We start from the raw sequence: 20528 nt of genomic DNA, 5'->3' as shown, positions 1-20528 counted from the left end.
CCCGCTTTTATTTTGCACTCGTTCGTTGCACGCTTTTTCTCGTTCCCTTCTTCCCGCTTTTTCCCTGCACTCGTTCGTTGCACGCTTTTTCTCGTTCCCTTCTTCCCGCTTTTATTTTGCACTCGTTCGTTGCACGCTTTTTCTCGTTCCCTTCTTCCCGCTTTTTCCCTGCACTCATTCGTTGCACGCTTTTTCTCGTTCCCTTCTTCCCGCTTTTTCCCTGCACTCGTTCGTTGCACGCTTTTTCTCGTTCCCTTCTTCCCGCTTTTATTTTGCACTCGTTCGTGGCACGCTTTTTCTCGTTCCCTTCTTCCCGCTTTTTCCCTGCACTCGTTCGTCGCACGCTTTTTCTCGTTCCCTTCTTCCCGCTTTTTCCCTGCACTCGTTCGTTGCACGCTTTTTCTCGTTCCCTTCTTCCCGCTTTTTCCCTGCACTCCTTCGTTGCACGCTTTTTCTCGTTCCCTTCTTCCCACTTTTCCCCTGCACTCGTTCGTTGCACGCTTTTTCTCGTTCCCTTCTTCCCGCTTTTTTCCTGCACTCGTTCGTTGCACGCTTTTTCTCGTTCCCTTCTTCCCGCTTTTATTTTGCATTCGTTCGTTGCACGCTTTTTCTCGTTCCCTTCTTCCCGCTTTTCCCCTGCACTCGTTCGTTGCACGCTTTTTCTCGTTCCCTTCTTCCCGCTTTTTTCCTGCACTCGTTCGTTGCACGCTTTTTCTCGTTCCCTTCTTCCCGCTTTTATTTTGCATTCGTTCGTTGCACGCTTTTTCTCGTTCCCTTCTTCCCGCTTTTTCCCTGCACTCGTTCGTTGCACACTTTTTCTCGTTGCCTTCTTCCCGCTTTTATTTTGCACTCGTTCGTTGCACGCTTTTTCTCGTTCCCTTCTTCCCGCTTTTTCCCTGCACTCGTTCGTTGCACGCTTTTTCTCGTTCCCTTCTTCCCACTTTTCCCCTGCACTCGTTCGTTGCACGCTTTTTCTCGTTCCCTTCTTCCCGCTTTTTTCCTGCACTCGTTCGTTGCATGCTTTTTCTCGTTCCCTTCTTCCCGCTTTTCCCCTGCACTCGTTCGTTGCACACTTTTTCTCGTTCCCTTCTTCCCGCTTTTATTTTGCACTCGTTCGTTGCACGCTTTTTCTCGTTCCCTTCTTCCCGCTTTTCCCCTGCACTCGTTCGTTGCACGCTTTTTCTCGTTCCCTTCTTCCCGCTTTTTTCCTGCACTCGTTCGTTGCACGCTTTTTCTCGTTCCCTTCTTCCTGCTTTTTCCCTGCACTCGTTCGTTGCACACTTTTTCTCGTTCCCTTCTTCCCGCTTTTATTTTGCACTCGTTCGTTGCACGCTTTTTCTCGTTCCCTTCTTCCCGCTTTTCCCCTGCACTCGTTCGTCGCACGCTTTTTCTCGTTCCCTTCTTCCCGCTTTTTCCCTGCACTCGTTCGTCGCACGCTTTTTCTCGTTCCCTTCTTCCCGCTTTTCCCCTGCACTCGTTCGTTGCACGCTTTTTCTCGTTCCCTTCTTCCCGCTTTTTTCCTGCACTCGTTCGTTGCACGCTTTTTCTCGTTCCCTTCTTCCCGCTTTTATTTTGCATTCGTTCGTTGCACGCTTTTTCTCGTTCCCTTCTTCCCGCTTTTTCCCTGCACTCGTTCGTTGCACGCTTTTTCTCGTTCCCTTCTTCCCGCTTTTTCCCTGCACTCGTTCGTGGCACGCTTTTTCTCGTTCCCTTCTTCCCGCTTTTTCCCTGCACTCGTTCGTTGCACGCTTTTTCTCGTTCCCTTCTTCCCACTTTTCCCCTGCACTCGTTCGTTGCACGCTTTTTCTCGTTCCCTTCTTCCCGCTTTTTTCCTGCACTCGTTCGTTGCACGCTTTTTCTCGTTCCCTTCTTCCCGCTTTTATTTTGCACTCGTTCGTTGCACGCTTTTTCTCGTTCCCTTCTTCCCGCTTTTATTTTGCACTCGTTCATTGCACGCTTTTTCTCGTTCCCTTCTTCCCGCTTTTTTCCTGCACTCGTTCGTTGCACGCTTTTTCTCGTTCCCTTCTTCCTGCTTTTTCCCTGCACTCGTTCGTTGCACACTTTTTCTCGTTCCCTTCTTCCCGCTTTTATTTTGCACTCGTTCGTTGCACGCTTTTTCTCGTTCCCTTCTTCCCGCTTTTCCCCTGCACTCGTTCGTCGCACGCTTTTTCTCGTTCCCTTCTTCCCGCTTTTTCCCTGCACTCGTTCGTTGCACGCTTTTTCTCGTTCCCTTCTTCTCGATTTTATTTTGCACTCGTTCGTTGCACGCTTTTGCTCGTTCCCTTCTTCCCGCTTTTTCCCTGCACTCGTTCGTTGCACGCTTTTTCTCGTTCCCTTCTTCCCGCTTTTTCCCTGCACTCGTTCGTTGCACGCTTTTTCTCGTTCCCTTCTTCCCGCTTTTTCCCTGCACTCGTTCGTTGCACGCTTTTTCTCGTTCCCTTCTTCCCGCTTTTCCCCTGCACTCGTTCGTTGCACGCTTTTTCTCGTTCACTTCTTCCCGCTTTTTCCCTGCACTCGTTCGTTGCACGCTTTTTCTCGTTCCCTTCTTCCTGCTTTTTCCCTGCACTCGTTCGTTGCACGCTTTTTCTCGTTGCCTTCTTCCCGCTTTTCCCCTGCACTCGTTCGTTGCACGCTTTTTCTCGTTCCCTTCTTCCCGCTTTTATTTTGCACTCGTTCGTTGCACGCTTTTTCTCGTTCCCTTCTTCCCACTTTTCCCCTGCACTCGTTCGTTGCACGCTTTTTCTCGTTCCCTTCTTCCTGCTTTTTCCCTGCACTCGTTCGTTGCACGCTTTTTCTCGTTCCCTTCTTCCCACTTTTCCCCTGCACTCGTTCGTTGCACGCTTTTTCTCGTTCCCTTCTTCCCGCTTTTCCCCTGCACTCGTTCGTTGCACGCTTTTTCTCGTTCCCTTCTTCCTGCTTTTTCCCTGCACTCGTTCGTTGCACGCTTTTTCTCGTTCCCTTCTTCCCGCTTTTTCCCTGCACTCGTTCGTTGCACGCTTTTTCTCGTTCCCTTCTTCCCGCTTTTTCCCTGCACTCGTTCGTTGCACGCTTTTTCTCGTTCCCTTCTTCCCGCTTTTCCCCTGCACTCGTTCGTTGCACGCTTTTTCTCGTTCACTTCTTCCCGCTTTTTCCCTGCACTCGTTCGTTGCACGCTTTTTCTCGTTCCCTTCTTCCTGCTTTTTCCCTGCACTCGTTCGTTGCACGCTTTTTCTCGTTGCCTTCTTCCCGCTTTTCCCCTGCACTCGTTCGTTGCACGCTTTTTCTCGTTCCCTTCTTCCCGCTTTTATTTTGCACTCGTTCGTTGCACGCTTTTTCTCGTTCCCTTCTTCCCACTTTTCCCCTGCACTCGTTCGTTGCACGCTTTTTCTCGTTCCCTTCTTCCCGCTTTTTCCCTGCACTCGTTCGTTGCACGCTTTTTCTCGTTGCCTTCTTCCCACTTTTCCCCTGCACTCGTTGGTTGCACGCTTTTTCTCGCTCCCTTCTTCCCGCTTTTTCCCTGCACTCCTTCGTTGCACGCTTTTTCTCGTTCCCTTCTTCCCGCTTTTTCCCTGCACTCGTTCGTTGCACGCTTTTTCTCGTTCCCTTCTTCCCGCTTTTTCCCTGCACTCGTTCGTCGCACGCTTTTTCTCGTTCCCTTCTTCCCACTTTTCCCGTTCAGTCGTTCGTTGCACGCTTTTTCTCGTTCCCTTCTTCCCGCTTTTCCCCTGCACTCGTTCGTTGCACGCTTTTTCTCGTTCCCTTCTTCCCGCTTTTATTTTGCACTCGTTCGTTGCACGCTTTTTCTCGTTCCCTTCTTCCCGCTTTTTCCCTGCACTCGTTCGTTGCACGCTTTTTCTCGTTCCCTTCTTCCCACTTTTTCCCTGCACTCGTTTGTTGCACGCTTTTTCTCGTTCCCTTCTTCCCGCTTTTTCCCTGCACTCGTTCGTTGCACGCTTTTTCTCGTTCCCTTCTTCCCGCTTTTTCCCTGCACTCGTTCGTTGCACGCTTTTTCTCGTTCCCTTCTTCCCGCTTTTATTTTGCACTCGTTCGTTGCACGCTTTTTCTCGTTCCCTTCTTCCCACTTTTCCCCTGCACTCGTTCGTTGCACGCTTTTTCTCGTTCCCTTCTTCCCGCTTTTTCCCTGCACTCGTTCGTTGCACGCTTTTTCTCGTTGCCTTCTTCCCACTTTTCCCCTGCACTCGTTGGTTGCACGCTTTTTCTCGTTCCCTTCTTCCCGCTTTTTCCCTGCACTCCTTCGTTGCACGCTTTTTCTCGTTCCCTTCTTCCCGCTTTTTCCCTGCACTCGTTCGTTGCACGCTTTTTCTCGTTCCCTTCTTCCCGCTTTTTCCCTGCACTCGTTCGTCGCACGCTTTTTCTCGTTCCCTTCTTCCCACTTTTCCCGTTCAGTCGTTCGTTGCACGCTTTTTCTCATTCCCTTCTTCCCGCTTTTATTTTGCACTCGTTCGTTGCACGCTTTTTCTCGTTCCCTTCTTCCCGCTTTTTCCCTGCACTCGTTCGTTGCACGCTTTTTCTCGTTCCCTTCTTCCCGCTTTTCCCCTGCACTCGTTCGTCACACGCTTTTTCTCGTTCCCTTCTTCCCGCTTTTCCCCTGCACTCGTTCGTCGCACGCTTTTTCTCGTTCCCTTCTTCCCGCTTTTTCCCTGCACTCGTTCGTTGCACGCTTTTTCTCGTTCCCTTCTTCTCGATTTTATTTTGCACTCGTTCGTTGCATGCTTTTTCTCGTTCCCTTCTTCCCGCTTTTTCCCTGCACTCGTTCGTTGCACGCTTTTTCTCGTTCCCTTCTTCCCGCTTTTTCCCTGCACTCGTTCGTTGCACGCTTTTTCTCGTTCCCTTCTTCCCGCTTTTTCCCTGCACTCGTTCGTTGCACGCTTTTTCTCGTTCCCTTCTTCCCGCTTTTCCCCTGCACTCGTTCGTTGCACGCTTTTTCTCGTTCCCTTCTTCCCGCTTTTTCCCTGCACTCGTTCGTTGCACGCTTTTTCTCGTTCCCTTCTTCCCGCTTTTTCCCTGCACTCGTTCGTTGCACGCTTTTTCTCGTTGCCTTCTTCACGCTTTTCCCCTGCACTCGTTCGTTGCACGCTTTTTCTCGTTCCCTTCTTCCCGCTTTTATTTTGCACTCGTTCGTTGCACGCTTCTTCTCGTTCCCTTCTTCCCGCTTTTCCCCTGCACTCGTTCGTTGCACGCTTTTTCTCGTTCCCTTCTTCCCGCTTTTTCCCTGCACTCGTTCGTTGCACGCTTTTTCTCGTTGCCTTCTTCCCAATTTTCCCCTGCACTCGTTCGTTGCACGCTTTTTCTCGTTCCCTTCTTCCCGCTTTTTCCCTGCACTCGTTCGTTGCACGCTTTTTCTCGTTCCCTTCTTCCCGCTTTTTTCCTGCACTCGTTCGTTGCACGCTTTTTCTCGTTCCCTTCTTCCCGCTTTTCCCCTGCACTCGTTCGTTGCACGCTTTTTCTCGTTCCCTTCTTCCGGCTTTTTCCCTGCACTCGTTCGTTGCACGCTTTTTCTCGTTCCCTTCTTCCCGCTTTTTCCCTGCACTCGTTTGTTGCACGCTTTTTCTCGTTCCCTTCTTCCCGCTTTTTCCCTGCACTCGTTCGTTGCACGCTTTTTCTCGTTCCCTTCTTCCCCCTTTTATTTTGCACTCGTTCGTTGCACGCTTTTTCTCGTTCCCTTCTTCCCGCTTTTCCCTGCACTCGTTTGTTGCACGCTTTTTCTCCTTCTCTTCTTCTAGCTTTTTTCCTGCACTCGTTCGTTGCACGCTTTTTCTCGTTCCCTTCTTCCCGCTTTTTTCCTGCACTCGTTCGTTTCACGCTTTTTCTCGTTCCCTTCTTCCCGCTTTTCCCCTGCACTCGTTCGTTGCACGCTTTTTCTCGTTCCCTTCTTCCTGCTTTTCCCCTGCACTCGTTCGTTGCACGCTTTTTCTCGTTCCCTTCTTCCCGCTTTTCCCCTGCATTCGTTTGTTGCACGCTTTTTCTCGTTCCCTTCTTCCCGCTTTTCCCCTGCACTCGTTCGTTGCACTCTTTTTCTCGTTCCCTTCTTCCCGCTTCTATTTTGCACGCGTTCGTTGCACGCTTTTTCTCGTTCCCTTCTTCCCGCTTTTCCCCTGCACTCGTTCGTTGCACGCTTTTTCTCGTTCCCTTCTTCCCGCTTTTTCCCTGCACTCGTTCGTTGCACGCTTTTTCTCGTTCCCTTCTTCCCGCTTTTTCCCTGCACTCATTCGTTGCACGCTTTTTCTCGTTCCCTTCTTCCCACTTTTCCCCTGCACTCGTTCGTTGCACGCTTTTTCTCGTTCCCTTCTTCCCGCTTTTTCCCTGCACTCGTTCGTTGCACGCTTTTTCTCGTTGCCTTCTTCCCGCTTTTCCCCTGCACTCGTTCGTTGCACGCTTTTTCTCGTTCCCTTCTTCCCGCTTTTATTTTGCACTCGTTCGTTGCACGCTTTTTCTCGTTCCCTTCTTCCCGCTTTTCCCCTGCACTCGTTCGTTGCACGCTTTTTCTCGTTCCCTTCTTCCCGCTTTTTCCCTGCACTCGTTCGTTGCACGCTTTTTCTCGTTCCCTTCTTCCCAATTTTCCCCTGCACTCGTTCGTTGCACGCTTTTTCTCGTTCCCTTCTTCCCGCTTTTTCCCTGCACTCGTTCGTTGCACGCTTTTTCTCGTTCCCTTCTTCCCACTTTTCCCCTGCACTCGTTCGTTGCACGCTTTTTCTCGTTCCCTTCTTCCCACTTTTCCCCTGCAGTCGTTCGTTGCACGCTTTTTCTCGTTCCCTTCTTCCCGCTTTTATTTTGCACTCGTTCGTTGCACGCTTTTTCTCGTTCCCTTCTTCCCGCTTTTATTTTGCACTCGTTCGTTGCACGCTTTTTCTCGTTCCCTTCTTCCCGCTTTTTCCCTGCACTCGTTCGTTGCACGCTTTTTCTCGTTCCCTTCTTCCCACTTTTTCCCTGCACTCGTTTGTTGCACGCTTTTTCTCGTTCCCTTCTTCCCGCTTTTTCCCTGCACTCGTTCGTTGCACGCTTTTTCTCGTTCCCTTCTTCCCGCTTTTTCCCTGCACTCGTTCGTTGCACGCTTTTTCTCGTTCCCTTCTTCTCGATTTTATTTTGCACTCGTTCGTTGCACGCTTTTTCTCGTTCCCTTCTTCCCGCTTTTTCCCTGCACTCGTTCGTTGCACGCTTTTTCTCGTTCCCTTCTTCCCGCTTTTCCCCTGCACTCGTTCGTTGCACGCTTTTTCTCGTTCCCTTCTTCCCGCTTTTTCCCTGCACTCGTTCGTTGCACGCTTTTTCTCGTTCCCTTCTTCCCGCTTTTTCCCTGCACTCGTTCGTTGCACGCTTTTTCTCGTTCCCTTCTTCCCGCTTTTCCCCTGCACTCGTTCGTTGCACGCTTTTTCTCGTTCCCTTCTTCCCGCTTTTTCCCTGCACTCGTTCGTTGCACGCTTTTTCTCGTTCCCTTCTTCCCGCTTTTTTCCTGCACTCGTTCGTTGCACGCTTTTTCTCGTTCCCTTCTTCCCGCTTTTCCCCTGCACTCGTTCGTTGCACGCTTTTTCTCGTTCCCTTCTTCCGGCTTTTTCCCTGCACTCGTTCGTTGCACGCTTTTTCTCGTTCCCTTCTTCCCGCTTTTTCCCTGCACTCGTTTGTTGCACGCTTTTTCTCGTTCCCTTCTTCCCGCTTTTTCCCTGCACTCGTTCGTTGCACGCTTTTTCTCGTTCCCTTCTTCCCCCTTTTATTTTGCACTCGTTCGTTGCACGCTTTTTCTCGTTCCCTTCTTCCCGCTTTTCCCTGCACTCGTTTGTTGCACGCTTTTTCTCCTTCCCTTCTTCCCGCTTTTTTCCTGCACTCGTTCGTTGCACGCTTTTTCTCGTTCCCTTCTTCCCGCTTTTTTCCTGCACTCGTTCGTTGCACGCTTTTTCTCGTTCCCTTCTTCCCGCTTTTCCCCTGCACTCGTTCGTTGCACGCTTTTTCTCGTTCCCTTCTTCCCGCTTTTCCCCTGCACTCGTTCGTTGCACGCTTTTTCTCGTTCCCTTCTTCCCGCTTTTCCCCTGCATTCGTTCGTTGCACGCTTTTTCTCGTTCCCTTCTTCCCACTTTTCCCGTTCAGTCGTTCGTTGCACGCTTTTTCTCGTTCCCTTCTTCCCGCTTTTCCCCTGCACTCGTTCGTTGCACGCTTTTTCTCGTTCCCTTCTTCCCGCTTTTATTTTGCACTCGTTCGTTGCACGCTTTTTCTCGTTCCCTTCTTCCCGCTTTTTCCCTGCACTCGTTCGTTGCACGCTTTTTCTCGTTCCCTTCTTCCCACTTTTTCCCTGCACTCGTTTGTTGCACGCTTTTTCTCGTTCCCTTCTTCCCGCTTTTCCCCTGCACTCGTTCGTTGCACGCTTTTTCTCGTTCCCTTCTTCCCGCTTTTTCCCTGCACTCGTTCGTTGCACGCTTTTTCTCGTTCCCTTCTTCCCGCTTTTTCCCTGCACTCGTTCGTTGCACGCTTTTTCTCGTTGCCTTCTTCACGCTTTTCCCCTGCACTCGTTCGTTGCACGCTTTTTCTCGTTCCCTTCTTCCCGCTTTTATTTTGCACTCGTTCGTTGCACGCTTCTTCTCGTTCCCTTCTTCCCGCTTTTCCCCTGCACTCGTTCGTTGCACGCTTTTTCTCGTTCCCTTCTTCCCGCTTTTTCCCTGCACTCGTTCGTTGCACGCTTTTTCTCGTTGCCTTCTTCCCAATTTTCCCCTGCACTCGTTCGTTGCACGCTTTTTCTCGTTCCCTTCTTCCCGCTTTTTCCCTGCACTCGTTCGTTGCACGCTTTTTCTCGTTCCCTTCTTCCCGCTTTTTTCCTGCACTCGTTCGTTGCACGCTTTTTCTCGTTCCCTTCTTCCCGCTTTTCCCCTGCACTCGTTCGTTGCACGCTTTTTCTCGTTCCCTTCTTCCGGCTTTTTCCCTGCACTCGTTCGTTGCACGCTTTTTCTCGTTCCCTTCTTCCCGCTTTTTCCCTGCACTCGTTTGTTGCACGCTTTTTCTCGTTCCCTTCTTCCCGCTTTTTCCCTGCACTCGTTCGTTGCACGCTTTTTCTCGTTCCCTTCTTCCCCCTTTTATTTTGCACTCGTTCGTTGCACGCTTTTTCTCGTTCCCTTCTTCCCGCTTTTCCCTGCACTCGTTTGTTGCACGCTTTTTCTCCTTCTCTTCTTCTAGCTTTTTTCCTGCACTCGTTCGTTGCACGCTTTTTCTCGTTCCCTTCTTCCCGCTTTTTTCCTGCACTCGTTCGTTTCACGCTTTTTCTCGTTCCCTTCTTCCCGCTTTTCCCCTGCACTCGTTCGTTGCACGCTTTTTCTCGTTCCCTTCTTCCTGCTTTTCCCCTGCACTCGTTCGTTGCACGCTTTTTCTCGTTCCCTTCTTCCCGCTTTTCCCCTGCATTCGTTTGTTGCACGCTTTTTCTCGTTCCCTTCTTCCCGCTTTTCCCCTGCACTCGTTCGTTGCACTCTTTTTCTCGTTCCCTTCTTCCCGCTTCTATTTTGCACGCGTTCGTTGCACGCTTTTTCTCGTTCCCTTCTTCCCGCTTTTCCCCTGCACTCGTTCGTTGCACGCTTTTTCTCGTTCCCTTCTTCCCGCTTTTTCCCTGCACTCGTTCGTTGCACGCTTTTTCTCGTTCCCTTCTTCCCGCTTTTTCCCTGCACTCATTCGTTGCACGCTTTTTCTCGTTCCCTTCTTCCCACTTTTCCCCTGCACTCGTTCGTTGCACGCTTTTTCTCGTTCCCTTCTTCCCGCTTTTTCCCTGCACTCGTTCGTTGCACGCTTTTTCTCGTTGCCTTCTTCCCGCTTTTCCCCTGCACTCGTTCGTTGCACGCTTTTTCTCGTTCCCTTCTTCCCGCTTTTATTTTGCACTCGTTCGTTGCACGCTTTTTCTCGTTCCCTTCTTCCCGCTTTTCCCCTGCACTCGTTCGTTGCACGCTTTTTCTCGTTCCCTTCTTCCCGCTTTTTCCCTGCACTCGTTCGTTGCACGCTTTTTCTCGTTCCCTTCTTCCCAATTTTCCCCTGCACTCGTTCGTTGCACGCTTTTTCTCGTTCCCTTCTTCCCGCTTTTTCCCTGCACTCGTTCGTTGCACGCTTTTTCTCGTTCCCTTCTTCCCACTTTTCCCCTGCACTCGTTCGTTGCACGCTTTTTCTCGTTCCCTTCTTCCCACTTTTCCCCTGCAGTCGTTCGTTGCACGCTTTTTCTCGTTCCCTTCTTCCCGCTTTTATTTTGCACTCGTTCGTTGCACGCTTTTTCTCGTTCCCTTCTTCCCGCTTTTATTTTGCACTCGTTCGTTGCACGCTTTTTCTCGTTCCCTTCTTCCCGCTTTTTCCCTGCACTCGTTCGTTGCACGCTTTTTCTCGTTCCCTTCTTCCCACTTTTTCCCTGCACTCGTTTGTTGCACGCTTTTTCTCGTTCCCTTCTTCCCGCTTTTTCCCTGCACTCGTTCGTTGCACGCTTTTTCTCGTTCCCTTCTTCCCGCTTTTTCCCTGCACTCGTTCGTTGCACGCTTTTTCTCGTTCCCTTCTTCTCGATTTTATTTTGCACTCGTTCGTTGCACGCTTTTTCTCGTTCCCTTCTTCCCGCTTTTTCCCTGCACTCGTTCGTTGCACGCTTTTTCTCGTTCCCTTCTTCCCGCTTTTCCCCTGCACTCGTTCGTTGCACGCTTTTTCTCGTTCCCTTCTTCCCGCTTTTTCCCTGCACTCGTTCGTTGCACGCTTTTTCTCGTTCCCTTCTTCCCGCTTTTTCCCTGCACTCGTTCGTTGCACGCTTTTTCTCGTTCCCTTCTTCCCGCTTTTCCCCTGCACTCGTTCGTTGCACGCTTTTTCTCGTTCCCTTCTTCCCGCTTTTTCCCTGCACTCGTTCGTTGCACGCTTTTTCTCGTTCCCTTCTTCCCGCTTTTTTCCTGCACTCGTTCGTTGCACGCTTTTTCTCGTTCCCTTCTTCCCGCTTTTCCCCTGCACTCGTTCGTTGCACGCTTTTTCTCGTTCCCTTCTTCCGGCTTTTTCCCTGCACTCGTTCGTTGCACGCTTTTTCTCGTTCCCTTCTTCCCGCTTTTTCCCTGCACTCGTTTGTTGCACGCTTTTTCTCGTTCCCTTCTTCCCGCTTTTTCCCTGCACTCGTTCGTTGCACGCTTTTTCTCGTTCCCTTCTTCCCCCTTTTATTTTGCACTCGTTCGTTGCACGCTTTTTCTCGTTCCCTTCTTCCCGCTTTTCCCTGCACTCGTTTGTTGCACGCTTTTTCTCCTTCCCTTCTTCCCGCTTTTTTCCTGCACTCGTTCGTTGCACGCTTTTTCTCGTTCCCTTCTTCCCGCTTTTTTCCTGCACTCGTTCGTTGCACGCTTTTTCTCGTTCCCTTCTTCCCGCTTTTCCCCTGCACTCGTTCGTTGCACGCTTTTTCTCGTTCCCTTCTTCCCGCTTTTCCCCTGCACTCGTTCGTTGCACGCTTTTTCTCGTTCCCTTCTTCCCGCTTTTCCCCTGCATTCGTTCGTTGCACGCTTTTTCTCGTTCCCTTCTTCCCACTTTTCCCGTTCAGTCGTTCGTTGCACGCTTTTTCTCGTTCCCTTCTTCCCGCTTTTCCCCTGCACTCGTTCGTTGCACGCTTTTTCTCGTTCCCTTCTTCCCGCTTTTATTTTGCACTCGTTCGTTGCACGCTTTTTCTCGTTCCCTTCTTCCCGCTTTTTCCCTGCACTCGTTCGTTGCACGCTTTTTCTCGTTCCCTTCTTCCCACTTTTTCCCTGCACTCGTTTGTTGCACGCTTTTTCTCGTTCCCTTCTTCCCGCTTTTTCCCTGCACTCGTTCGTTGCACGCTTTTTCTCGTTCCCTTCTTCCCGCTTTTTCCCTGCACTCGTTCGTTGCACGCTTTTTCTCGTTCCCTTCTTCCCGCTTTTATTTTGCACTCGTTCGTTGCACGCTTTTTCTCGTTCCCTTCTTCCCACTTTTCCCCTGCACTCGTTCGTTGCACGCTTTTTCTCGTTCCCTTCTTCCCGCTTTTTCCCTGCACTCGTTCGTTGCACGCTTTTTCTCGTTGCCTTCTTCCCACTTTTCCCCTGCACTCGTTTGTTGCACGCTTTTTCTCGTTCCCTTCTTCCCGCTTTTTCCCTGCACTCCTTCGTTGCACGCTTTTTCTCGTTCCCTTCTTCCCGCTTTTTCCCTGCACTCGTTCGTTGCACGCTTTTTCTCGTTCCCTTCTTCCCGCTTTTTCCCTGCACTCGTTCGTCGCACGCTTTTTCTCGTTCCCTTCTTCCCACTTTTCCCGTTCAGTCGTTCGTTGCACGCTTTTTCTCGTTCCCTTCTTCCCGCTTTTATTTTGCACTCGTTCGTTGCACGCTTTTTCTCGTTCCCTTCTTCCCGCTTTTTCCCTGCACTCGTTCGTTGCACGCTTTTTCTCGTTCCCTTCTTCCCGCTTTTCCCCTGCACTCGTTCGTCACACGCTTTTTCTCGTTCCCTTCTTCCCGCTTTTCCCCTGCACTCGTTCGTTGCACGCTTTTTCTCGTTCCCTTCTTCCCGCTTTTTCCCTGCACTCGTTCGTTGCACGCTTTTTCTCGTTCCCTTCTTCTCGATTTTATTTTGCACTCGTTCGTTGCATGCTTTTTCTCGTTCCCTTCTTCCCGCTTTTTCCCTGCACTCGTTCGTTGCACGCTTTTTCTCGTTCCCTTCTTCCCGCTTTTTCCCTGCACTCGTTCGTTGCACGCTTTTTCTCGTTCCCTTCTTCCCGCTTTTTCCCTGCACTCGTTCGTTGCACGCTTTTTCTCGTTCCCTTCTTCCCGCTTTTCCCCTGCACTCGTTCGTTGCACGCTTTTTCTCGTTCCCTTCTTCCCGCTTTTTCCCTGCACTCGTTCGTTGCACGCTTTTTCTCGTTCCCTTCTTCCCGCTTTTTCCCTGCACTCGTTCGTTGCACGCTTTTTCTCGTTGCCTTCTTCCCGCTTTTCCCCTGCACTCGTTCGTTGCACGCTTTTTCTCGTTCCCTTCTTCCCGCTTTTATTTTGCACTCGTTCGTTGCACGCTTTTTCTCGTTCCCTTCTTCCCGCTTTTCCCCTGCACTCGTTCGTTGCACGCTTTTTCTCGTTCCCTTCTTCCCGCTTTTTCCCTGCACTCGTTCGTTGCACGCTTTTTCTCGTTGCCTTCTTCCCAATTTTCCCCTGCACTCGTTCGTTGCACGCTTTTTCTCGTTCCCTTCTTCCCGCTTTTTCCCTGCACTCGTTCGTTGCACGCTTTTTCTCGTTCCCTTCTTCCCGCTTTTTTCCTGCACTCGTTCGTTGCACGCTTTTTCTCGTTCCCTTCTTCCCGCTTTTCCCCTGCACTCGTTCGTTGCACGCTTTTTCTCGTTCCCTTCTTCCGGCTTTTTCCCTGCACTCGTTCGTTGCACGCTTTTTCTCGTTCCCTTCTTCCCGCTTTTTCCCTGCACTCGTTTGTTGCACGCTTTTTCTCGTTCCCTTCTTCCCGCTTTTTCCCTGCACTCGTTCGTTGCACGCTTTTTCTCGTTCCCTTCTTCCCCCTTTTATTTTGCACTCGTTCGTTGCACGCTTTTTCTCGTTCCCTTCTTCCCGCTTTTCCCTGCACTCGTTTGTTGCACGCTTTTTCTCCTTCTCTTCTTCTAGCTTTTTTCCTGCACTCGTTCGTTGCACGCTTTTTCTCGTTCCCTTCTTCCCGCTTTTTTCCTGCACTCGTTCGTTGCACGCTTTTTCTCGTTCCCTTCTTCCCGCTTTTCCCCTGCACTCGTTCGTTGCACGCTTTTTCTCGTTCCCTTCTTCCTGCTTTTCCCCTGCACTCGTTCGTTGCACGCTTTTTCTCGTTCCCTTCTTCCCGCTTTTCCCCTGCATTCGTTTGTTGCACGCTTTTTCTCGTTCCCTTCTTCCCGCTTTTCCCCTGCACTCGTTCGTTGCACTCTTTTTCTCGTTCCCTTCTTCCCGCTTCTATTTTGCACGCGTTCGTTGCACGCTTTTTCTCGTTCCCTTCTTCCCGCTTTTCCCCTGCACTCGTTCGTTGCACGCTTTTTCTCGTTCCCTTCTTCCCGCTTTTTCCCTGCACTCGTTCGTTGCACGCTTTTTCTCGTTCCCTTCTTCCCGCTTTTTCCCTGCACTCATTCGTTGCACGCTTTTTCTCGTTCCCTTCTTCCCACTTTTCCCCTGCACTCGTTCGTTGCACGCTTTTTCTCGTTCCCTTCTTCCCGCTTTTTCCCTGCACTCGTTCGTTGCACGCTTTTTCTCGTTGCCTTCTTCCCGCTTTTCCCCTGCACTCGTTCGTTGCACGCTTTTTCTCGTTCCCTTCTTCCCGCTTTTATTTTGCACTCGTTCGTTGCACGCTTTTTCTCGTTCCCTTCTTCCCGCTTTTCCCCTGCACTCGTTCGTTGCACGCTTTTTCTCGTTCCCTTCTTCCCGCTTTTTCCCTGCACTCGTTCGTTGCACGCTTTTTCTCGTTCCCTTCTTCCCAATTTTCCCCTGCACTCGTTCGTTGCACGCTTTTTCTCGTTCCCTTCTTCCCGCTTTTTCCCTGCACTCGTTCGTTGCACGCTTTTTCTCGTTCCCTTCTTCCCACTTTTCCCCTGCACTCGTTCGTTGCACGCTTTTTCTCGTTCCCTTCTTCCCACTTTTCCCCTGCAGTCGTTCGTTGCACGCTTTTTCTCGTTCCCTTCTTCCCGCTTTTATTTTGCACTCGTTCGTTGCACGCTTTTTCTCGTTCCCTTCTTCCCGCTTTTATTTTGCACTCGTTCGTTGCACGCTTTTTCTCGTTCCCTTCTTCCCGCTTTTTCCCTGCACTCGTTCGTTGCACGCTTTTTCTCGTTCCCTTCTTCCCACTTTTTCCCTGCACTCGTTTGTTGCACGCTTTTTCTCGTTCCCTTCTTCCCGCTTTTTCCCTGCACTCGTTCGTTGCACGCTTTTTCTCGTTCCCTTCTTCCCGCTTTTTCCCTGCACTCGTTCGTTGCACGCTTTTTCTCGTTCCCTTCTTCTCGATTTTATTTTGCACTCGTTCGTTGCACGCTTTTTCTCGTTCCCTTCTTCCCGCTTTTTCCCTGCACTCGTTCGTTGCACGCTTTTTCTCGTTCCCTTCTTCCCGCTTTTCCCCTGCACTCGTTCGTTGCACGCTTTTTCTCGTTCCCTTCTTCCCGCTTTTTCCCTGCACTCGTTCGTTGCACGCTTTTTCTCGTTCCCTTCTTCCCGCTTTTTCCCTGCACTCGTTCGTTGCACGCTTTTTCTCGTTCCCTTCTTCCCGCTTTTCCCCTGCACTCGTTCGTTGCACGCTTTTTCTCGTTCCCTTCTTCCCGCTTTTTCCCTGCACTCGTTCGTTGCACGCTTTTTCTCGTTCCCTTCTTCCCGCTTTTTTCCTGCACTCGTTCGTTGCACGCTTTTTCTCGTTCCCTTCTTCCCGCTTTTCCCCTGCACTCGTTCGTTGCACGCTTTTTCTCGTTCCCTTCTTCCGGCTTTTTCCCTGCACTCGTTCGTTGCACGCTTTTTCTCGTTCCCTTCTTCCCGCTTTTTCCCTGCACTCGTTTGTTGCACGCTTTTTCTCGTTCCCTTCTTCCCGCTTTTTCCCTGCACTCGTTCGTTGCACGCTTTTTCTCGTTCCCTTCTTCCCCCTTTTATTTTGCACTCGTTCGTTGCACGCTTTTTCTCGTTCCCTTCTTCCCGCTTTTCCCTGCACTCGTTTGTTGCACGCTTTTTCTCCTTCCCTTCTTCCCGCTTTTTTCCTGCACTCGTTCGTTGCACGCTTTTTCTCGTTCCCTTCTTCCCGCTTTTTTCCTGCACTCGTTCGTTGCACGCTTTTTCTCGTTCCCTTCTTCCCGCTTTTCCCCTGCACTCGTTCGTTGCACGCTTTTTCTCGTTCCCTTCTTCCTGCTTTTCCCCTGCACTCGTTCGTTGCACGCTTTTTCTCGTTCCCTTCTTCCCGCTTTTCCCCTGCATTCGTTCGTTGCACGCTTTTTCTCGTTCCCTTCTTCCCGCTTTTCCCCTGCACTCGTTCGTTGCACTCTTTTTCTCGTTCCCTTCTTCCCGCTTCTATTTTGCACGCGTTCGTTGCACGCTTTTTCTCGTTCCCTTCTTCCCGCTTTTCCCCTACACTCGTTCGTTGCACGCTTTTTCTCGTTCCCTTCTTCCCGCTTTTTCCCTGCACTCGTTCGTTGCACGCTTTTTCTCGTTCCCTTCTTCCCGCTTTTTCCCTGCACTCGTTCGTTGCACGCTTTTTCTCGTTCCCTTCTTCCCACTTTTCCCCTGCACTCGTTCGTTGCACGCTTTTTCTCGTTCCCTTCTTCCCGCTTTTTCCCTGCACTCATTCGTTGCACGCTTTTTCTCGTTGCCTTCTTCCCGCTTTTCCCCTGCACTCGTTCGTTGCACGCTTTTTCTCATTCCCTTCTTCCCGCTTTTTCCCTGCACTCGTTCGTTGCACACTTTTTCTCGTTCCCTTCTTCCCGCTTTTATTTTGCACTCGTTCGTTGCACGCTTTTTCTCGTTCCCTTCTTCTTTCTTTTCCCTTGCACTCGTTCGTCGCACGCTTTTTCTCGTTCCCTTCTTCCCACTTTTCCCCTGCACTCGTTCGTTGCACGCTTTTTCTCGTTCCCTTCTTCCCGCTTTTATTTTGCACTCGTTCGTGGCACGCTTTTTCTCGTTCCCTTCTTCCCGCTTTTTCCCTGCACTCGTTCGTTGCACGCTTTTTCTCGTTCCCTTCTTCCCGCTTTTTCCCTGCACTCGTTCGTTGCACGCTTTTTCTCGTTCCCTTCTTCCCGCTTTTTCCCTGCACTCGTTCGTTGCACGCTTTTTCTCGTTCCCTTCTTCCCGCTTTTCCCCTGCACTCGTTCGTTGCACGCTTTTTCTCGTTCCCTTCTTCCCGCTTTTTTCCTGCACTCGTTCGTTGCACGCTTTTTCTCGTTCCCTTCTTCCCGCTTTTATTTTGCACTCGTTCGTTGCACGCTTTTTCTCGTTCCCTTCTTCCCGCTTTTTCCCTGCACTCGTTCGTTGCACGCTTTTTCTCGTTCCCTTCTTCCCGCTTTTTTCCTGCACTCGTTTGTTGCACGCTTTTTCTCGTTCCCTTCTTCCCGCTTTTTCCCTGCACTCGTTCGTTGCACGCTTTTTCTCGTTCCCTTCTTCCCGCTTTTATTTTGCACTCGTTCGTTGCACGCTTTTTCTCGTTCCCTTCTTCCTGCTTTTATTTTGCACTCGTTCGTTGCACGCTTTTTCTCGTTCCCTTCTTCTCGATTTTATTTTGCACTCGTTCGTTGCACGCTTTTTCTCGTTCCCTTCTTCCCGCTTTTTCCCTGCACTCGTTCGTTGCACGCTTTTTCTCGTTGCCTTCTTCCCGCTTTTATTTTGCACTCGTTCGTTGCACGCTTTTTCTCGTTCCCTTCTTCCCGCTTTTTCCCTGCACTCGTTCGTTGCACGCTTTTTCTCGTTCCCTTCTTCCCGCTTTTATTTTGCACTCGTTCGTCGCACGCTTTTTCTCGTTCCCTTCTTCCCGCTTTTTCCCTGCACTCATTCGTTGCACGCTTTTTCTCGTTCCCTTCTTCCCGCTTTTTCCCTGCACTCGTTCGTTGCACGCTTTTTCTCGTTCCCTTCTTCCCGCTTTTATTTTGCACTCGTTCGTGGCACGCTTTTTCTCGTTCCCTTCTTCCCGCTTTTTCCCTGCACTCGTTCGTCGCACGCTTTTTCTCGTTCCCTTCTTCCCGCTTTTTCCCTGCACTCGTTCGTTGCACGCTTTTTCTCGTTCCCTTCTTCTCGATTTTATTTTGCACTCGTTCGTTGCACGCTTTTTCTCGTTCCCTTCTTCCCGCTTTTTCCCTGCACTCGTTCGTTGCACGCTTTTTCTCGTTCCCTTCTTCCCGCTTTTCCCCTGCACTCGTTCGTTGCACGCTTTTTCTCGTTCCCTTCTTCCCGCTTTTTCCCTGCACTCGTTCGTTGCACGCTTTTTCTCGTTCCCTTCTTCCCGCTTTTTCCCTGCACTCGTTCGTTGCACGCTTTTTCTCGTTCCCTTCTTCCCGCTTTTCCCCTGCACTCGTTCGTTGCACGCTTTTTCTCGTTCCCTTCTTCCCGCTTTTTCCCTGCACTCGTTCGTTGCACGCTTTTTCTCGTTCCCTTCTTCCCGCTTTTTTCCTGCACTCGTTCGTTGCACGCTTTTTCTCGTTCCCTTCTTCCCGCTTTTCCCCTGCACTCGTTCGTTGCACGCTTTTTCTCGTTCCCTTCTTCCGGCTTTTTCCCTGCACTCGTTCGTTGCACGCTTTTTCTCGTTCCCTTCTTCCCGCTTTTTCCCTGCACTCGTTTGTTGCACGCTTTTTCTCGTTCCCTTCTTCCCGCTTTTTCCCTGCACTCGTTCGTTGCACGCTTTTTCTCGTTCCCTTCTTCCCCCTTTTATTTTGCACTCGTTCGTTGCACGCTTTTTCTCGTTCCCTTCTTCCCGCTTTTCCCTGCACTCGTTTGTTGCACGCTTTTTCTCCTTCCCTTCTTCCCGCTTTTTTCCTGCACTCGTTCGTTGCACGCTTTTTCTCGTTCCCTTCTTCCCGCTTTTTTCCTGCACTCGTTCGTTGCACGCTTTTTCTCGTTCCCTTCTTCCCGCTTTTCCCCTGCACTCGTTCGTTGCACGCTTTTTCTCGTTCCCTTCTTCCTGCTTTTCCCCTGCACTCGTTCGTTGCACGCTTTTTCTCGTTCCCTTCTTCCCGCTTTTCCCCTGCATTCGTTCGTTGCACGCTTTTTCTCGTTCCCTTCTTCCCGCTTTTCCCCTGCACTCGTTCGTTGCACTCTTTTTCTCGTTCCCTTCTTCCCGCTTTTATTTTGCACGCGTTCGTTGCACGCTTTTTCTCGTTCCCTTCTTCCCGCTTTTCCCCTACACTCGTTCGTTGCACGCTTTTTCTCGTTCCCTTCTTCCCGCTTTTTCCCTGCACTCGTTCGTTGCACGCTTTTTCTCGTTCCCTTCTTCCCGCTTTTTCCCTGCACTCGTTCGTTGCACGCTTTTTCTCGTTCCCTTCTTCCCACTTTTCCCCTGCACTCGTTCGTTGCACGCTTTTTCTCGTTCCCTTCTTCCCGCTTTTTCCCTGCACTCATTCGTTGCACGCTTTTTCTCGTTGCCTTCTTCCCGCTTTTCCCCTGCACTCGTTCGTTGCACGCTTTTTCTCATTCCCTTCTTCCCGCTTTTTCCCTGCACTCGTTCGTTGCACACTTTTTCTCGTTCCCTTCTTCCCGCTTTTATTTTGCACTCGTTCGTTGCACGCTTTTTCTCGTTCCCTTCTTCTTTCTTTTCCCTTGCACTCGTTCGTCGCACGCTTTTTCTCGTTCCCTTCTTCCCACTTTTCCCCTGCACTCGTTCGTTGCACGCTTTTTCTCGTTCCCTTCTTCCCGCTTTTATTTTGCACTCGTTCGTGGCACGCTTTTTCTCGTTCCCTTCTTCCCGCTTTTTCCCTGCACTCGTTCGTTGCACGCTTTTTCTCGTTCCCTTCTTCCCGCTTTTTCCCTGCACTCGTTCGTTGCACGCTTTTTCTCGTTCCCTTCTTCCCGCTTTTTCCCTGCACTCGTTCGTTGCACGCTTTTTCTCGTTCCCTTCTTCCCGCTTTTCCCCTGCACTCGTTCGTTGCACGCTTTTTCTCGTTCCCTTCTTCCCGCTTTTTTCCTGCACTCGTTCGTTGCACGCTTTTTCTCGTTCCCTTCTTCCCGCTTTTATTTTGCACTCGTTCGTGGCACGCTTTTTCTCGTTCCCTTCTTCCCGCTTTTTCCCTGCACTCGTTCGTTGCACGCTTTTTCTCGTTCCCTTCTTCCCGCTTTTTTCCTGCACTCGTTTGTTGCACGCTTTTTCTCGTTCCCTTCTTCCCGCTTTTTCCCTGCACTCGTTCGTTGCACGCTTTTTCTCGTTCCCTTCTTCCCGCTTTTATTTTGCACTCGTTCGTTGCACGCTTTTTCTCGTTCCCTTCTTCCTGCTTTTATTTTGCACTCGTTCGTTGCACGCTTTTTCTCGTTCCCTTCTTCTCGATTTTATTTTGCACTCGTTCGTTGCACGCTTTTTCTCGTTCCCTTCTTCCCGCTTTTTCCCTGCACTCGTTCGTTGCACGCTTTTTCTCGTTGCCTTCTTCCCGCTTTTATTTTGCACTCGTTCGTTGCACGCTTTTTCTCGTTCCCTTCTTCCCGCTTTTTCCCTGCACTCGTTCGTTGCACGCTTTTTCTCGTTCCCTTCTTCCCGCTTTTATTTTGCACTCGTTCGTCGCACGCTTTTTCTCGTTCCCTTCTTCCCGCTTTTTCCCTGCACTCATTCGTTGCACGCTTTTTCTCGTTCCCTTCTTCCCGCTTTTTCCCTGCACTCGTTCGTTGCACGCTTTTTCTCGTTCCCTTCTTCCCGCTTTTATTTTGCACTCGTTCGTGGCACGCTTTTTCTCGTTCCCTTCTTCCCGCTTTTTCCCTGCACTCGTTCGTCGCACGCTTTTTCTCGTTCCCTTCTTCCCGCTTTTTCCCTGCACTCGTTCGTTGCACGCTTTTTCTCGTTCCCTTCTTCCCGCTTTTTCCCTGCACTCCTTCGTTGCACGCTTTTTCTCGTTCCCTTCTTCCCACTTTTCCCCTGCACTCGTTCGTTGCACGCTTTTTCTCGTTCCC

Source organism: Aphelocoma coerulescens, chromosome 3 (assembly GCF_041296385.1).
Source record: "Aphelocoma coerulescens isolate FSJ_1873_10779 chromosome 3, UR_Acoe_1.0, whole genome shotgun sequence".
Taxonomy (NCBI): Eukaryota; Metazoa; Chordata; class Aves; order Passeriformes; family Corvidae; genus Aphelocoma; species Aphelocoma coerulescens.
Note: the sequence above shows the minus strand (reverse complement) of the source record.